This window comes from Manis pentadactyla, chromosome 6 (genome assembly GCF_030020395.1).
Source record: "Manis pentadactyla isolate mManPen7 chromosome 6, mManPen7.hap1, whole genome shotgun sequence".
NCBI lineage: Eukaryota > Metazoa > Chordata > Mammalia > Pholidota > Manidae > Manis > Manis pentadactyla.
Genome location: NC_080024.1, coordinates 48,268,358 through 48,285,616, shown reverse-complemented (window position 1 = coordinate 48,285,616; position 17,259 = coordinate 48,268,358). Strand labels below are relative to the sequence as shown.

Below are 17,259 nucleotides of genomic sequence, written 5' to 3'. Positions count from 1 at the left end.
AACTTTTGGTTTCTTTTAGCCCTGATTTTGATCTTTAAACAATAACGTTTTTAAAAGCCAATGATTTAAAGATATTACTTTTTCTTAAATTATGAATTTTAATTTCCATTTTACACACACTTTCTAACTTATATTTTTTTATCCTTAATGTCAAGATTTTCTAATTGCTGTAATTAATTTAAATCTCTCTTTTTATCTCCACCTGTTTCCCACTCATTTAAAAAACAAACAAAAGCAAAACCCTAGTATTTAAATAAATGTCTTGACCCAAGATGGCGTTCCTCCCGCCTAGAGTGCCATATCAGCAGACTGAACTTTCGTGCTCCTATAAACGCTCTGTTTTACCAGAAATGCAATGTACAGTCAGCCAGTTCCCAGATGCCAGGCTAACTCTGGGCTCCATGCTTATTTCCTTGCTCTTTAATCTTTCTGAATAAGGTCAGATATGCAGTCCCAGCCAGTCATGCTCTGTTTCTGTCTTGCCACATCTAATACTATAAAACTCGCTCTTGTCCAAAGGTCCTGTGTTTCCCTTGAATAAAGACATCAAACTTAGTTGTTTTAGTTTTGTCATTTGACACTAGTTGGGCAAGATTATTATTGGTCTTCATAATTGCTTCTTCACTATCATCTCTTTGCATGAAATAATTTCCCATTTTAATATTTACTTATGAAATTTTTCAATTTGACTAAAGAAAGAAAGCAATACAGAAGAGACTCTCAGAACAACTCATTCCCGCTCTCGGCATGAGAAGGCTGGTGTGAGAAGGGATTCACAGACACGGGGGAGGGATGGTGGGATCCCGGAGGGAACCTCAGCCACTGCTCACACCTAACCTCAGTAGCCATGTTCTATAACTGAAGGGCTACCGGGAAGGTCCCCAGTACAAAGTGGTAGGTCAACTCCAAAGGCAAAGACCACATTTCCTATACTCAGATCAGTGCCTAACTTCCTGGATCTTTGCAAATCCTTTAAGACTAAAAATAGTGAGTTCACTTTAAAATATATATATATATATGCTATTCTTTTATCATTCTCTCCTATCTTATGAAGTCTTTTTCACATTTGGGTAATAAATTAAACATTTTCCAGAGTTCAGGAGGAAAATCAGTCCAATCAGTGCAGAAAAAAACATCTAGTTACATTAAAGAATCTCTTGTACCACCATTCCTACCACAGTCAATCCCACCACCACACACCACCCATACGACCCATTTTCTTTTTTTAGTTATGGAACATAAACATCAAAGCAAGCATTTAAGGGAAAAAAACAAAACAAAAAACTCTGTCCTCTATCCCAGTGTCAGAGCCCATCTGATGAAAAAATTATTTCTCAGCAATGTGAAGATGTCAGTGTGCCCTTTATATAAGATTTAATAAATATTAGGGCAGATAAGTGAAAAATGTTACCTAAGTAAGGTAACAATAAAGAAAATGATGAACCTTTTCAAATAATAAATAATCAAGTAACAATAAAAATAATAATAAAAAGGATAATCAAGTCAGAATATATCATAAGCTGGCGGTAGGTGGCAGAGAGACATCTAAAACACAGGACAATAAAACAGGGGCACTTAAGGTCCATATAATGTTGACCAATTAAAATGAATGTTCTTGGCATTTCTTTACCACTTGCAACTAGGAGTAAACTCCTGTGGTCTGCTGTGGTAAACTGGCATCAGCAAAAAAGTGAGAGCTCCGTTACTTCAGCGGCCTAATTATAGCCGGCAGGGAAACGAGTGGCACAGTGGGCCTGTTGCTGCTCAAGGAAGCTTTGATGGCAGGAAGATACTTGCTCGGAGGTTATGGTATCGGTAGCCTGAGCACTGTACTAAATGACCTGCATGTCAACAGGTGAGGATTTTGTTTTTTGGTGAGAGAAGGAGAGAGAGATATATTGAAATTATGTATGGAATATGTTCTCAAAGAACACATACTCAAGCATGAGTACCCCTATTAGAGCAATTGCGTTAATTGGAAAACAAAAAGGAATTAAAATGCCCCATTTTCTAAATTATGCTTGCCTTCTGTAGTAAAAGGCAGCATAACGGTTCCATTTAATTAAATAATTAGATTGGTTCTTTAGGGGTTTTCCATTGTGCACTGGTTAGATTTAAAGAGATTTTCCAAAACTATACTTTGAAGTCACTATAGTCTTTCTGCATGATGGGATTTGTTCTTCTCCTCAGATCCAATCAATTGGCCTACTTCACCTCCCCTTCTTTCTTAGAACGGAGCAGTAGTGACACAGCACATGGGGAAGCCACACAAGAAATAAACAAACACCAACAATAGCTACCACTTACTGAAAGCCAGGCAGTTCTAAGAACTTTATGCAGATTAATTTATTTAATCTACACAGTTCTGCATAAAGTATTATCTGGATCAAAAACAACTTGGAAATAGGTAGCATCTCAGCAAAACCCCTTAAGCTGAAAATTAGAAACACGGGGAGCTGTCAGTTTGAGAAAGCAAGTTTCCAAGGAACAGTGACAATGTTGCTGCCCATCACAGACGAGGAAGATGTTTCTCAAAGAAGTCACAGCAATAGAAATGATCTACCATGTGAATTCTCTTGTTTCCGGTCAATGTTCTATAGTGAGTGGGTGGTATGACAATATTTACATGTAGAAGCTTAAATGATTTTTCTAGCATGTTTGAGCAAATAAAGAAAGAAAAGGAAAGAGCAAAATAGAGAATTAGAAAATGAGCAGCTCTAAAGTGAAATCGTCCTGTAAGTTATCCAAAGGGCCCACTTGAGGTTTTCAGTTACACTGCCCTTTCCTTTGGCTATAACTCCCTTGCAACCACAGTATGCAGATGTCCTGAGATGAAGAGTCCCTGATTATCTATCCCAACTATCTTTATTCCTCCAAAATGTTCTAATTATTCCAGATGAAGAGTTATTACCTGTAGACAATTCTTAGCAAAAAGAACTGCATAAATTTTCTCACTAGCCAACTGCAGTAGCTTATTATTATAAGCGAGGAGCTTTTATTAATGGCACGCAGCACTTTCTCCTAGGGGTGTAAGTACTCTGAACAAAATCAGAGTGGAGCCTAATGCTTATGAGATTGTCTTTCTGCAATAGGGAGGTCAACATAAACCCTCTCCCCAAATCCTACTGTCTAAATGGCAGCAACTTTGCTTCACTTTCTCACATCTTGACTAAATAATGTCAGCTTTAAGACTTGTCTTCATAGACAAGTTTCTGAACTACTTAAACAGAATTTGAGTTTTTCTCTCTGATTTCCTCAGAGATATTCAAAATTCCTTGTTAGTTAACCCTAATGAATCAAGTCTGGTCTCCGTCCTAAGCAAGTATTCTCAGTAACTTGAGTGTGAGCCCATGTCATTAATCCTTGCTGGAGGGACCTATAAGCTGCCCTCTTTCTCAGCTTATCTGACAATTCAAACATTTCTGGCTGATTAATTTTTTTTTTGAATAGTAAAATTTACAATTACTTTAACCAAGAAAGAGAACACTCTGACAATTAGTGATACACTCTTGCCCAATGAGTTCTTCACACACCCAGATTATTTTTTCTGGGATTTTCAAGCTTAGTAGAGTACCTTCCCAGATATTTACACAAAACTGCCCAAGTCCACAGACTTTCCAGTCTCATCCTTTTCTCCCTTTTTCAAAATGGACCCAGTAGTTGACCTTTTCTATTCCTAAGGTCCTACTCTCTTCACATGATTTTCCCAAATAACAAAATATATCATTCTGTAAAGATACCCATCCATCCCTTCACTCTTGACCTTTGCAAACAGAAGCCTGATAATCCATCTTATCTCTCTTGGTTTGGATTTCTCTCCATCACATTTGAATTTAAGTGAATCTAGTCAACAATTCATTTCTGATAATTTCTACAAAGAGTTTTAAAAGGTTTATTTAAAGGCCTCTTTCTTTTCCCTAGCTTCTGTGGTTGATTTTTCAATATGACAATTACTGTCCATAGCATTGAAATGTCTAAGTAGCTTAAATAATAATAATAACAAAAACAAGAATGGCAGCACCAATAACAGGTCACAGCATTTATGTAAAGCTTATTGTGAGCCAAACTGGCCTGCATGCTATAAAGGTATTTTATTTTACATTCACAGTAATCCTGTAGGTAGGTATTTTTATCCCATTTTGAGTAACTGGAGTTCAGAATGTACAGATAATTTGGTTCAGGCCACACAGGTTGTTAAGTAGCAGAACTGGGATTCTAAAACATACCTGCTTTTGAGTCCCATGCTCTTATGCATTATGTTCTTCTGCCTGCTATGCACAAGATTACGTAGGAAAATTGGACAAAGTCTCTACAGCAGAGGTGACAGAACATAAATCAAATATCAGGTAGGAACAAATACAAGCAATAATAGAGCAATGTATAAGGAGGAGAAGTGGGGGGAGGGGAACTTATTTAGATCCGGCTCCCTACGGAGGAAGGCATAGCCACCAAGGAGGGCTCCCGAGGGAGGGAGCATTTGAGTAGAGGCCTGTGCCATGAAGAAGGGCATGCCACACAAAGGCAACAGCAAGCAAAAAGGCCAGGAAGCAGGAATATGCTCGGTACATCTGAAGAACATCAAGGAAGGTGGCATATTAGAGCTGTGCCACCCAATAAAAAGCAGCTACTAGACACATGCGGCTATTTACAGTTTGAGTGAAATTAACTAAAAGAAAAACTTGGGTTCCGAGTCACATTAGCCACATTTCGAATGCTTGATAACCATACTGTGCAATATCATATTGGACAGCACACATCCAGCATATTTTTATCATCACAGAAAGCAGTGTTAGGCATCCCCATGCCAGATAGAAACGACAACTGAGAGGTCATCAGGGCCAGAGCATGATGCCAGGCTCTGGCATTCCACTGTCAGGGTGGTGGACAGCCCTCACAGTAACTGCAATGATCTGATCTCGCCAAAGATACAGTAGGACTGGACAAAGCCACTACTACTAGAGAGAAGAGAGATATTCACATATCCACAGACCAAGTGAGTGAAACTCAGCTTATAATGTATTACTGGATTTTCAACAAGAGTATCACAAACAGCAAACTGCCATAAAAACAACCAGAAGGACGCACTGGCACATCTATCCTCAGGAGAATGGCTAATTTACATGTAACTGATGTCTGCCCTCTTCAGCAGAGCTGCTGATCATGTCTAAGATGAATTATATTTAAAACAATCAACCTTGGGTTAAAAGTTAAAAAAAAAGTATTCATTTATCAAATATTTATGGAGTGTCTATAAAAATCAGACCTATTAATTTACAAAACTTCCTAATAAGGAGTCCTATCTCCAACAGTTATCAATGCATAAGTCGTGGGTAAGACATAAAGTTCAGAGTCTAATAATAAGTTCCTTCTAATTGATTTGCTGGAATCTTTTTGGGCTGAAATGGAAGTGGATATAAAGATAGCAATGAAGAAAGAAAAGCCATAAACTCAAAAGAGACATCAACTTCAAAATAAAACCCCAAACCTCCCTGTCCTGTGACAAAGCACACCCATAACATGGACACATGCTGCTTCTCTGCCTTCAAAATTAAAAATTTTGGAAACACAAGGACAAAATGGTACCATGACAAAAGTTGACTAAGGAAGATAAAGCAGCTCTTCTTAAATCTCTCAGCGTTCAAATAGATTTTGAAGGTCTCAATGAAAACCAGCTGGGAGCCATGTGTAAAATATAATGCTTTTTGCCTGCAGGGAAGGAAGTGAGATCTTGAATGATTAAGTTCAGGAAAGTATATAATTCACTGTATCATTATAGGGTGAACTGGATTACTTATAATAAAGCAAGACTTTGTGGTCGTTTTTATATAGAGAAAATGAGAAATTATTAAGGAGGTGGCTATAGAGGATGACTGCCCCAGTGTGGTAATAGGTTAAAATAAGTTTCCCCAGGTGGGTGCATACACCTCTGTATGACAAGTTGCATCCAGAGGAGTGAGCCACACCCAGAGCTTCAGGTTCTAAAGAGTGATGCACACCAATAGAAGAGATGAGAACAGGAACAAGATGACTTGTGGGTGTTTATTTTGAGTTAAAAACAGAATTATTTTGACTTATTTTATTTTTCCTAATCTATGACAGAAGAATGTAAAAAAGTTGATCCAAAAAAGGAAAATATTCTTCCACTCAACGTCCCAAGAAAATGTATTTAACAGGCAATAAGGACAATTGGTTGGAACAACTATAAAGTGCTTGTGCATAACTTAAGTAGAATTTGTTAAATAAATGAATAAAAGCTGCTATTTTTTTAAACATAATGTATATAAAATGTCATGTAACTGAGATATTTGCCTAAGTTTCAACTGCCTAGGCTCTACCCTCTAATACTCCCTTTTACTCAAAATCAAAACATTTAAGACTCTTAAGCTTGCTCAAAAATTCAGCAGGGAGAATATAGCTTAAATGATTAATAATTAATGTAATATGAAGGTAATTATTGTGTATATATGCCTCACCTACTGGACTGTGAGCTACATATTGGTGCACCATTAGCACTCAGTACATCTTTGTTCTGCTGCACTGGATTAATTCCATATTCACTCCTCTTTATTTCAGACCAGTCACTTTCTTGTTCTGCACAATTTGCTATTGTTTTTATTATTATTTCTTTTTAGCAAGACTATGTTTAAAAAATAAAGAAACTGCCACTCATTATAGGAACTTACAACTAGTGGGTATCTGAAAGCAAATATAATTTTAAAAAATCATTTCTTGTGCTAAAAAAAAAATTCCAGGGCATTGCATAATGGATTGCATAAGATGGCATTGTATAGTGGTTCCAAGCAGAGTTTTGGAGTCACAAAATTCTGGTTTTTGAATCCAGTCCCTAACCCCAAAAGTATATCTGCTTAGTAGCCTCATGACTCTGAGCAAGTTACTTTCTCTGAGCCAGTGTTTGCTAAGGCTAAGGTATAAAGTCTTCCCTGTAGTGTTCTGAGGATTAAGTGAGCTAATGCATACTAAATACTTAGCAGAGTTCTTATCATAAGTAAGGTTTCTTTAATAGTACCATCAAAAAATGAGAGGATTTAAGAATAGTAGTATGATGCCTCATGTATTTTTCTATCAATTAGGCTTATTATAAAAATCAGCAAAAAATTCAGAGATCTCTCTGTCCTTTTCACTCCAAAGATCAACAGATCTACAAATGGACATGTCCACCAATAAATTTTCTTATTTCTTCCACTCATATACTATATACATCTTTGTTCTTTAGCATGGCACCCAGCACAGGGAATTGTCTTTTATGCACCTGTCATATGGAATTGTACCTCACAGTCACAGCCCCATTCAAGGTGACATCTTCTATATGCACAGCCTGGGATTCTCTTAGGAAGACATGCTTTATCAGTGATTCTCAAAATGTGGTTCACAGACCCATGGAGGAAGCCTGACCAAAACCCTATCAAAAGGTCCATGATATCAAAACCATTTTCATGGCAAAACTAAGACATTATTTGCATTTTTGATCATGCTGATTTTACACTGATAGAACAGAAGCAGTGGTCAGGAAACGGCTGATCCATTGGCATGAATTAAGTCAGTGGCACTACACTGCTGTATCTCACTGCCACACATACACAGTAATAATGCAGCCTTAAGAATGTCCTTGATGAAGTAGTAATATTAATTACATCAATTCTCATCCCTTGAGTATACCTCTTCTTAATACTCTGTGTGCAGAAATGGGAAGTACACCTGAAATTTGTACACCATACCATAGTAAGATGGTATGGTCATGAGAAAGAACACTTGTGCCGCTTGAGCTGAGAGCTGAACTAGCCACCTTGGTCATGAAATAGCATTTGTATTTGAAAGAACAACGAACTATCACTATTCTGTCGTGGGTATTTGGAGACATTTTCTTAAAAATAAGCGGGCCTATCACTTCAAGGAAAATATCTGGTAGTATATACTGCCCATGATAAAATTGACCTTCCAAGCAAAAACCAGAATTTTTGAAACTGTGTACCTGCCACTATAAGCTTAACAGCTCCCCAGTACAGACTTTGCTGCTAATACTGGTGGTGACTTAACAAAGTTTTAGAAACATATCATATAGTGAAATGTGTCAACATTTGGATGATCTGCTTTCCTCATTATATCAATATTTTCCAAATGACCAAAGTGTGACATTATAAAATCATGAATAGGTAAAAGATCCATTCAAAGTGCAAGGCAGGTCAATGAACTGTAAAGAGCAAAGTAAGAAAGTATCGTAAGCTTATCAGTACGATTTTAGAAACCGCTTTGTAACTGACCTTTAAGGAACTTCTACCACTTGTAGAGTTCTGCTGTGGTACCAAAGAAGAATATCACATTCAGCTGAGAAGGCTATTGATATATTCCTTCTTTTGTCTAATTACATGTCTGTGTGAGGCTTGATTTTCTTCACTGACTTCAACCAAAACTACATATTGTATCAGCTTGAATGCAGAAGCAATTATGAAAATCTGGTTGTCTTCTATTAAGCCAGACACTTAAAACACTTGCAAAAATGTGTATGAAACAATGGTACTCCTCACTTTTTTTGTTTTGGAAATATAGTTATTTTTCACAAAAATGTATCAGTTACATACATGCACATATATTATTTATAATTATTTTTGAATTAATAAACATTAAGTATTTATCTCAGAATTAATATTTACCATATGTAACATGGTAAATATGGACAGATATAGTAACACATTATTGTGTTCCTCAGTAGTAAGAGTGAAAGGGGATCCTGACACCAAAAAGTCTGAAAACTCTGTGTTACATGAATCACACTCAATATATAGCCCTGTCTTTCTTCTAATGACAACCAAGCACTTTACTAAAAAATTCAAAATGGACTCTCCAGTTAAAAACATCCTTACTTGAGTCCAATCACCTAAGAAGGTCTTAGAGAATGTGAGTTAGAGAAATTACACATGCATTTTGATTTGCTTCTTGATTTTATCACTCAAAGACATTTTCACAGGCAGAACATATTCTCCTAGATACACAACTCCACTATTTCTAACTTCAAATGATGTTGAGTTGGCTCTTAAGGTGGTAATTTCACATCCTAACATTATAAGACTTATTAAAAACCATGGCTTAGCTTTGTTGCTTTTTTTTTGGATTATATAGTATCCTAAGGTCAAACTCAGGAAATCCATTATTAAAAAAAAAAAGTATCCATGAAGTGATGACAAATTGCAGACTACAGGTGTTAGATTACATTTTGACTCCAGGCAGGTTTAATATAGGTTGGTCTCCTTATACAATTGCTCTTAGCACTTACAGCTATAGGAAGGGGATTTGGAAGAAAAAGAAAAAAAAAAAAGGGTGAGAGAGAGAGAAGAAGAAAAAAAAAAAAAAAGTAGTGCTCAATAAAAGACCATGTCAAAAGAAATCAATATAAACAAGGAAAATGGTAGGAAGTCTGACATGGAAATATGTGTTCAATTTCATCCAGCCTTAATCTCAGTTTCCTTTAATTTTGTAACCAAGATGGTATTGGAACATCATGTATGTTTTTAGTGCAGTTTAATAATTGTTTCTCAAAATAAACACTTTGGTCAAAGATAAAAGAATAAAAACACTGTGACACAATAATCTGTTAAAATAAACTTGGGGGCTGGAGGAAGCATAGTTCTTAAAACAGCCTTTGGCTTATATCATTTCCTCTTTGGTAACAAATTGAGAACAACTATACCAACAACTTTGGTACGATTTGGGTAAAAAATAATAGTGTGCTGCAGTCATTAATCTGACTATTGGGAGTAGCCAGAATCTGCAAACACTGAAGAGGTAACTGGCTGAGCTGCTACTTCAGTATAAGGAGATGGATGAGTTGACAGACAGTAATTAAGCAGGGCCAAGATGAGCAACTATATCTCAATCGACTAGACATGATGCTGCATTAAAAAAAAAATCCTCTCTCCTGTTAGAAAAGGTAAAACATGGATGCATATTGAAACTAATGGCAATTATACCTTTCCCTTCATCAGCATCATCTGATAATTAGGATTCTTTGAATATTTAGGGCCTAACATGACCAAAACCATTCCAGAAACATGCCAAACAGACTCCATGAGAGGATTCAAGAAGGGCAAACTCTTCTCCATTCTCCAGGCCATGACCACATGTCCTTCTGCCTGGGAGATACCACTTCCCACCCCAATCCCATCTGCTTGACACCCACGAGCAGCCATTTCCTCCCTGTTCTTATACACCTCTGCCAACCTTCCTAATGTCTTTTCAAAACACAAAACGTAGCCTAAAAATTCATAGAGAAGGCCTATCTTTTGAAGACCAGACTCAAGGTACAAGTAATGTTAAAGTGGCTTTTAAAACCTTATATTTGAGTAAAAATAAGTAAAGAGTTACATGGGCATGACCAGAGCGGTTACCTCTGGGATTCTGATTTTGAAATGAATGCATTACTTGTTTCATGGGTATAATCTAGAAAATAATGGCTTTTGCAGCAACACAAAAGAAGGGCTCTTAAGTCAAAGAAAATCAGGGTAAGTAAACAAAGAGGGTAAAAGGTTAGGATTACTTGGGTACCAGGAGCTCATAATGGTATTAAAAGTGCCAATCTGGAAACTCTTATCTCATCAATAGCAAAAGACCAAGAGAGAAGATATGCAAAGGGTTCAGGATAAGAACAATCCACTGGACTTCTTGAAGAGTTAATCCAGTTGGTTTAATAATTCTCAAGTGAAGTAAAATGTGGCCCAAATGAAAACAACTTCATCAAATGCCAGAGATACATGACGCAGGGAGTTCTGAACTTTGAATTTGTAAAAAATAAATTCAAGGTAAGCTTAAAAGAACAGAATACAGAGCCTACTTCAGATAAGTAAATTTCATTTACTATATTTAACCAGAGCAGAGTTTTGATTCCTTTTAAGTGAAAACATAAGTTAAATGGAGTTAGAGAATAGATATATTTTATAAAAACAGACTTCATGTAGGCAGCCATGGTCTTTGTAATGAACATTTAAATGATGATTCCTAAGATAAAGCCCTAGAATCAGAATTCAAACCACTTCCAAATCACTTAGCATTTATAAACCCAGTGAAAAAAATCATAACTTGAAAACACATATTTGGTAAAGAATAACCTAGAAACAAGTATAATATTAGGAAAAAGAATGGCAAACACTTTAGGTCACAGGATCTCAATAAACTATGTAAACGTCATTGAAATAAAGCATTCCTCTTCCTGATTTACACACAGATTATGTAATGTGACTTGGTGCTCTTATGTCAGATTTCTGTAATTATTTAAGCTATATAATTAGGATGTTATCAAAGTACTTTACTATCTTTTGGACTTCTTATTTCTTAAAACAACAATTTTGCTTTGACTCCAAAATCACAAACCCCCAGAGTCTAACATGTAACAAACATGCCCTTACTGCTGTTAAGCTAGTAAATGGAGAAAAATACAAAAATACGTTCCACTTGAATTTAAGTTTTAACACAAACTCATTGGAGTGTGAATACACATCATCTAATTAAAATATAAAAATAACACTAATCATAGCATAGAATACTATTTAATGTTTCAAGTTGAGGGTTAAAAGTGAAAGAAATACGAGTATAAATACATGTCAAGCTATATACTAAGAGTTATGCATTTTACTGTATGTACCTCAGTTAAAAAAAAAAGTCTTGCTTTATCTTAAAAACAAATGAAGACAAACAAATTTCAGGAAAAATTAGAATATGTTACAGAGAAGTTCCTCTCCAAAATGTTAATTTGGAGTGGGTTATAAAGGGATTTTTACTTTTTCTATCTTGGTGTACCATCTTAAGAAGCATATACCCAATTTTGTCAAATGCTGCTAGCACAAAAAAGAGACTCGTCCTTACAAAACCCTGTCAAAACTCAGTTTAAGATAAAAAAAAATCCCCATAATTGTGATGACACTAGTGACGTTGCAGTTATGTTGTTTTCCAATTTCTTAAATAAGTGATTTTAATTATTTAAGGAGAAAGGGGGTATGGATTAGACCCTTTATTTGGGAGTAAAGAAGGAAAGGAGGCAATGCATGTGTTTGTGGCCTCACATGGGGCTATTTAGAAACACATGATAGGCCACATTTTCTGTAAATTTTTACAGTTGGGGCATTCAAAAGTCAGAACAATCTGACAGTTATGGTTAGTGAAAATATTAGATGTTCACCAATAAAATACTACCTCAGCATATTTTTTGCTTTCTGGATGTAACCACTTAATAACAGGACTTGAGAAAACAGCACTGTGTAAATCAAACACATAAAAGTACAAATGTTCCTTTTATAGAAATCAAATCTTAAGTAGTGCATTATAATCAACCACTCTGGTAAAAGACAAAATATCTAGCATTACTAACATATTATGGTTTACTATATCCTAAAGTCCAAACTGGGTAGACAAAGTCAAATGATCAAAGAAGGGTTTTCTCCTGAGACCGTGAAGTAAAAGCCATTCATCCCTAGGGAGTGGCAGCAAAGATTCCTTGTGGCTTAGCAATGAGAAGGTGTCAAATGAGAGCTTATCAAACAGAGCCTTTAGTTTTTAACTTAACTTGATTTCATCAGAGCCTGGCTTCCTTGGTATTACTTTCTTACAAAAGGAAAAGAATATGGAAAAATCAAGTCATGTGAGATAAAACTTTCAAAAGTCAATTCTAGAGTAATTTTTAAAAATTCTAAGCCACTTTTAATTCATTATGAGGATACTGGTTTTACATGCTTCACATTAATCATCTAACTGACTGAAACCAGTTCTAGGGAAACTTTTGCTTCTACACTTTTTGGTAATACGGGCGAGAGGTGGAAAGCAAACAGGGCCACGCAGTCATATTTAGACAGTGGTTTCCTCAAGAAAATAAATCTCCTCCCAGGGTGTCAAGGATGGTCACTGGGAAGAGAAATCTCAGTTCCTAATTCCCTGAGGCAAAGTAACTGGATTGGCAATTCCTTTTCCCACAAGAAAGATCTCAGCCTCCAAGCTGGAGATGAACCGTTATAGTCCTGTGAGGCCAGTCACGCGGCACCCTGTTCTACTCAGATTCACAAAGCAAGTCCAACTTTGTCTCTGAGCCATGGTGCCTTGGTTTTTCTAAGTTAGCAAATGTGCCAACCCAGGGCAGCTCACCCTCAGACACTAGGACTGTCAAGTCATTACACTTTCAAGTGTGAATTTGCTCAGGGGTGGACTTAATAGCTGAAAACTGAGTACAAAACAAACATACTTACAAATGACATTAGCAGGGAATTAATCATTAATGCTCTCGACTGAGGCTCCAAGGCCCCCTTAACCCAAATTGCCCAGTGGGAGCTCTCTGACTCCTTCCCCTCATTTAATCTCCACGTCTAGTCAATTCCACATGCTGATGATTATTTGTTTTAAACAGTTCTTGGGTAATTTTTCCCTGTCCACATGTACCCCTGTTGCCATTACTGAGACCCTTAGAGAGGTCTGAATTCTTGCCTGAATTACTCTGACTTCCTACCTACAGGCCTTCCTGCCACAGCCAGTGGAGCATCTTGTCCAAGGCCATCAGCAGCTGTAAGGTGGGTGAAGGCCCCCTGTACATCCAAGACCGGCTGCAGCTTGTGTCTCTGCCTGTCCCTGCTCCTCAACCCCTGCCATTAGGGTTGTGCTCCAAGGACTCTAAAAACCATAGCCCCAACCTCACGCTGTTTTGTCTCCTGACATCCTGGCATTTGCCTCTTCAAGTTTTACCTAGAAATCGCCACATGGAGGAATTCTGTAAGGGACTCTGAGCAACACAATTTCCTGGAAGCCTTCTGGGTCCTCCTGCCTCCCAGGTTTTGGGCATGTATGCCCTTTTTGTGCTCTTCCTTTTCTGTACTTACAGCTGCTTTATAGTCATCTGTCCTCATACCTGACTTGCCACGAACTGTGAGCTGCATAGGGGTAGATTCTGTTGTACATTCATCTCCACACACTCAGAGCTTAGCACAGGGTCTGGCACTATGTTTTGAGTAAATAGTTGAAATTTAAAACACATACTAAAACTTCCAGCATACTTCTGTACTGGTAATGGCAATACCATACAAACCTAAAGTCTTCTTAAAACTTAGAACACATCTAATAGTTCCAGGAGGGGGAAAATGGCAAATTCATATAGACACTCATTAAAAAATACACTTTTTGCTGAATAGACAGACTTGAACTACAACCGTTTGCGGTAATTTATTAGGTTCACACACAGACTCATGCAGTTCCTTAATTCCTAAGAAGTCATCTGAATGAAAATTACCAACATTCAGAGACATACCTTTAGGGTGTTATTATTTCCAGGGATAAAAATTGGCATATCCATCAACTGACTTCTTTCTTCCCCTCCCCAATCTGTAGAAATATTTCTACTATGAACAGAACTCAAAAGGCCTACAGCAGTTTCCACGACAAGGAAAGCTGCTGGAGGCAAAAGAGCAAAACAACAAATAACCATGAGAGAATCCATGGAAGGGAAAGGGAACCTTACATAAAAAAGACCTCATAAAAACTAGATGTACTTGTTTAAAAATGGGCCATCACAATAAAAGCCTAAGACAGTAATGGCTCCCAACTGAGGGAAGTGTAGAAGAAGGTTGCCTATCTACAAAATGCTAAAAATAGGTCTTTCCCAAAGCAAGTATGAAATGCCACAATGATTATCCTTGGAGTAGATCAAATGGCATTAACCCACCATGTGCGAAGAAACAAAGAAAGAAAGAAAAGTAACAAAATTAATTCAAAGTATATATTTTTAACCCCATTTTGATTCAACTTCTGTAGTTCCAATACCACACAACCCAAAATGAATAGGGCAAATGGTGCAAAAGCTTAGGACCAGAAACTGCCTTTGCTGCTTTCTGTCTGCCTCTGTAGTTTATTTAGATTTTATCAAAATTTGTTTTCAAAAATTTCAAACTAGAAGTAAATAACATGGAAGTACAGAAGATCTAGAAGCAAAAATAAGCCATCTTGTTGATACTTACAAAGACCAAAAAGCATTTTGGCATTAAAAACATTTTTGTTTTATGGACAGTACTTTCAAGGTATTATCTAATAACCATTATCGAGAGTGTCGTTCTTCACTTTGTCAGGGTCTCTGTTGAAATGGGAATTCCAGATTGAGCAAAGAATTGTAACAAAACTCTATTATCATATTAAAACAATCACGTGTTCCCTCAAGATTCCCAACTTTCTATTTCTGAGAAAAGAATAGATCTAATGAGATATTTTCTAAGTAGATCTGGTAAAAGGAATATTTGTGAAAAGCACTGCCAAAAGGACAATTCATTTGGTAGACCCAGAAAAGGCGCAATATACTGCATATACTGGAGCAATGGGTATTAAATAATCATCTCTGAATAAACTCTACAAATCAATATGGTTGGTCTAAGGACGGCATTGCCTAAAGGAAATCTCTAAGGTCAACCAGCAATTAACTGAAAGGTTTTGATTGAAAATGCTATTGACTGCTTTCGTATCAGACAGCTTCCTGGTTATTATACTTCATGGGCTAAGTAGGTGCCAAGGCATTAAACTGTCAATAATCTATTAATACTAGACTGTTACGCTCACTCTGCCTGAATCTGCAGGCAAAGGTATTCAAGCCAAGGACCTGCTTAGAAATACTGCAAACTCCCCAACCCTGATATGGAAATCATACCTTTATTACCTGCCAGCTTTAAATGTCCAGGAATGTTGACAGAGTATAAGAAAAATATGCAGGTAGTAAATGCTTATTCAGGTAAGTTAAAACTATAATTTGTCTTTTAAAGAAATCGCTCAAGGGATGGGGAACATGTCCTGGAATCTGACTTTCTTTGTAAGCCATATTTAACAGTTTCTAATTTGAATGTAATAAACACTTTACAAAGAGAAATGAGAAGTTATTTAAAGTGAGGCTCATAGGTCCCTGCCACTCAGCATCTGGAAAGCAGTTACACATTGGGTGGTGGGGAGGGGCTTTTAACGAATTTAATAGAGAAAGCACTTTAATTAAATGCTGTCAAAGTGGATTGTATTAATGACCATACACTGAGGAATTTAGAGCAAGCCAAGTTTATTTAGCAAATAGAAACTGGGCTTTTGAAGCCTGCAAGTATTTATGTTTCTGCAGTTGCAGTACATCTAGAGATGATGATGGTGCCAAATGAAACCATTGAGTTATTAGATATGATTTTATTTATTGTGTATTATTAAGGTTTCAAAGGCCTCAGGGGAATTAATTTCATTTTCAAAATGAAATACCACATTTGATCAGAAAGGGTTAAGAAGAGAAATTACTGTCCCCTGATTGTTTCTGTGCCCTGGAATTCTGATGCAGCCAAGTGGCTAATGGGGACAACCTTTTCTAGGTATATCCAGTTGGAATTCGCTGCACTTGCATTGTAGTGGCAGAGATCAATGCCAGTATTTCTTCTATGACTTTTTCTCCTGTTTTGTCTTTTTTCAGTAATCTGCCACTAACTATAATTCATTCTATTACACACAGCAATAAGCTGAAAAATGACCAAAGCTCCTAAAAATCTCCATGAAATTTAGGTTGCCATAACTTTCTTAATGAAAAACAGGAGTGGTGCAACTTCTACAAAGGAAAAGGTATCGAATGTTTGGCTTGGGGCAAATAGGAAAAAAAGAGGTCTTCCTCAGTATCTTCTATTCAGAGGCTGACCACAGAACAAACCTATTATTACTGATAATATTTTAAAAATAAACAAAGAAAATATGAGCCTTAATGAATAAAAGCTGTAAAAGATTGAAAAGGCTGGTCTGGCTGCAAAAATACTATGTGTGTGTCAAAATGATTTTCTCTACCGTCTGTAAAAATGTAATTATCCATGATATGCTATTATCCATGATATGCTACAAGGATGAGGGATTTCAAGTAAACCCATTGGAAGCTGAAGATTCGCCTTTGGTCTTCAGTCCCTGACACCACCATGTCTGTGAGATCACAAACCACTGCCATGATTTACCACATCCTTCTTGCAGTTATATATACACTCTTTGGGTCTGTCTTTAGATTTTAATTCAAAACATGAGGAAGGGGGAGAAGGGAAACGTGAGGATGGGAGAAAAAGCCAGAACACAAACCCCAGCACCTATTTCTTTTCAAGAACAGAGTGATGATCACATACACTTTCAACTTTCTAAACAAGAATCTAATTTTTAATCCTCCCCCTCCCCCCCCATCAAGCTATTTATTAATATCATATGTTTGATCTGTGTCTTTGTAGTTCTGGAACTTAT

At 36.8% G+C, this 17,259-nt stretch overlaps 1 protein-coding gene across 2 annotated transcripts in view; it reads right to left on the bottom strand.

Annotated features, from left to right (window-relative positions):
* SATB2 (SATB homeobox 2) overlaps nt 1-17,259 on the bottom strand; it is a 178,786-nt gene that overhangs the window by 4,026 nt on the left and 157,501 nt on the right. The window lies entirely within an intron of this gene.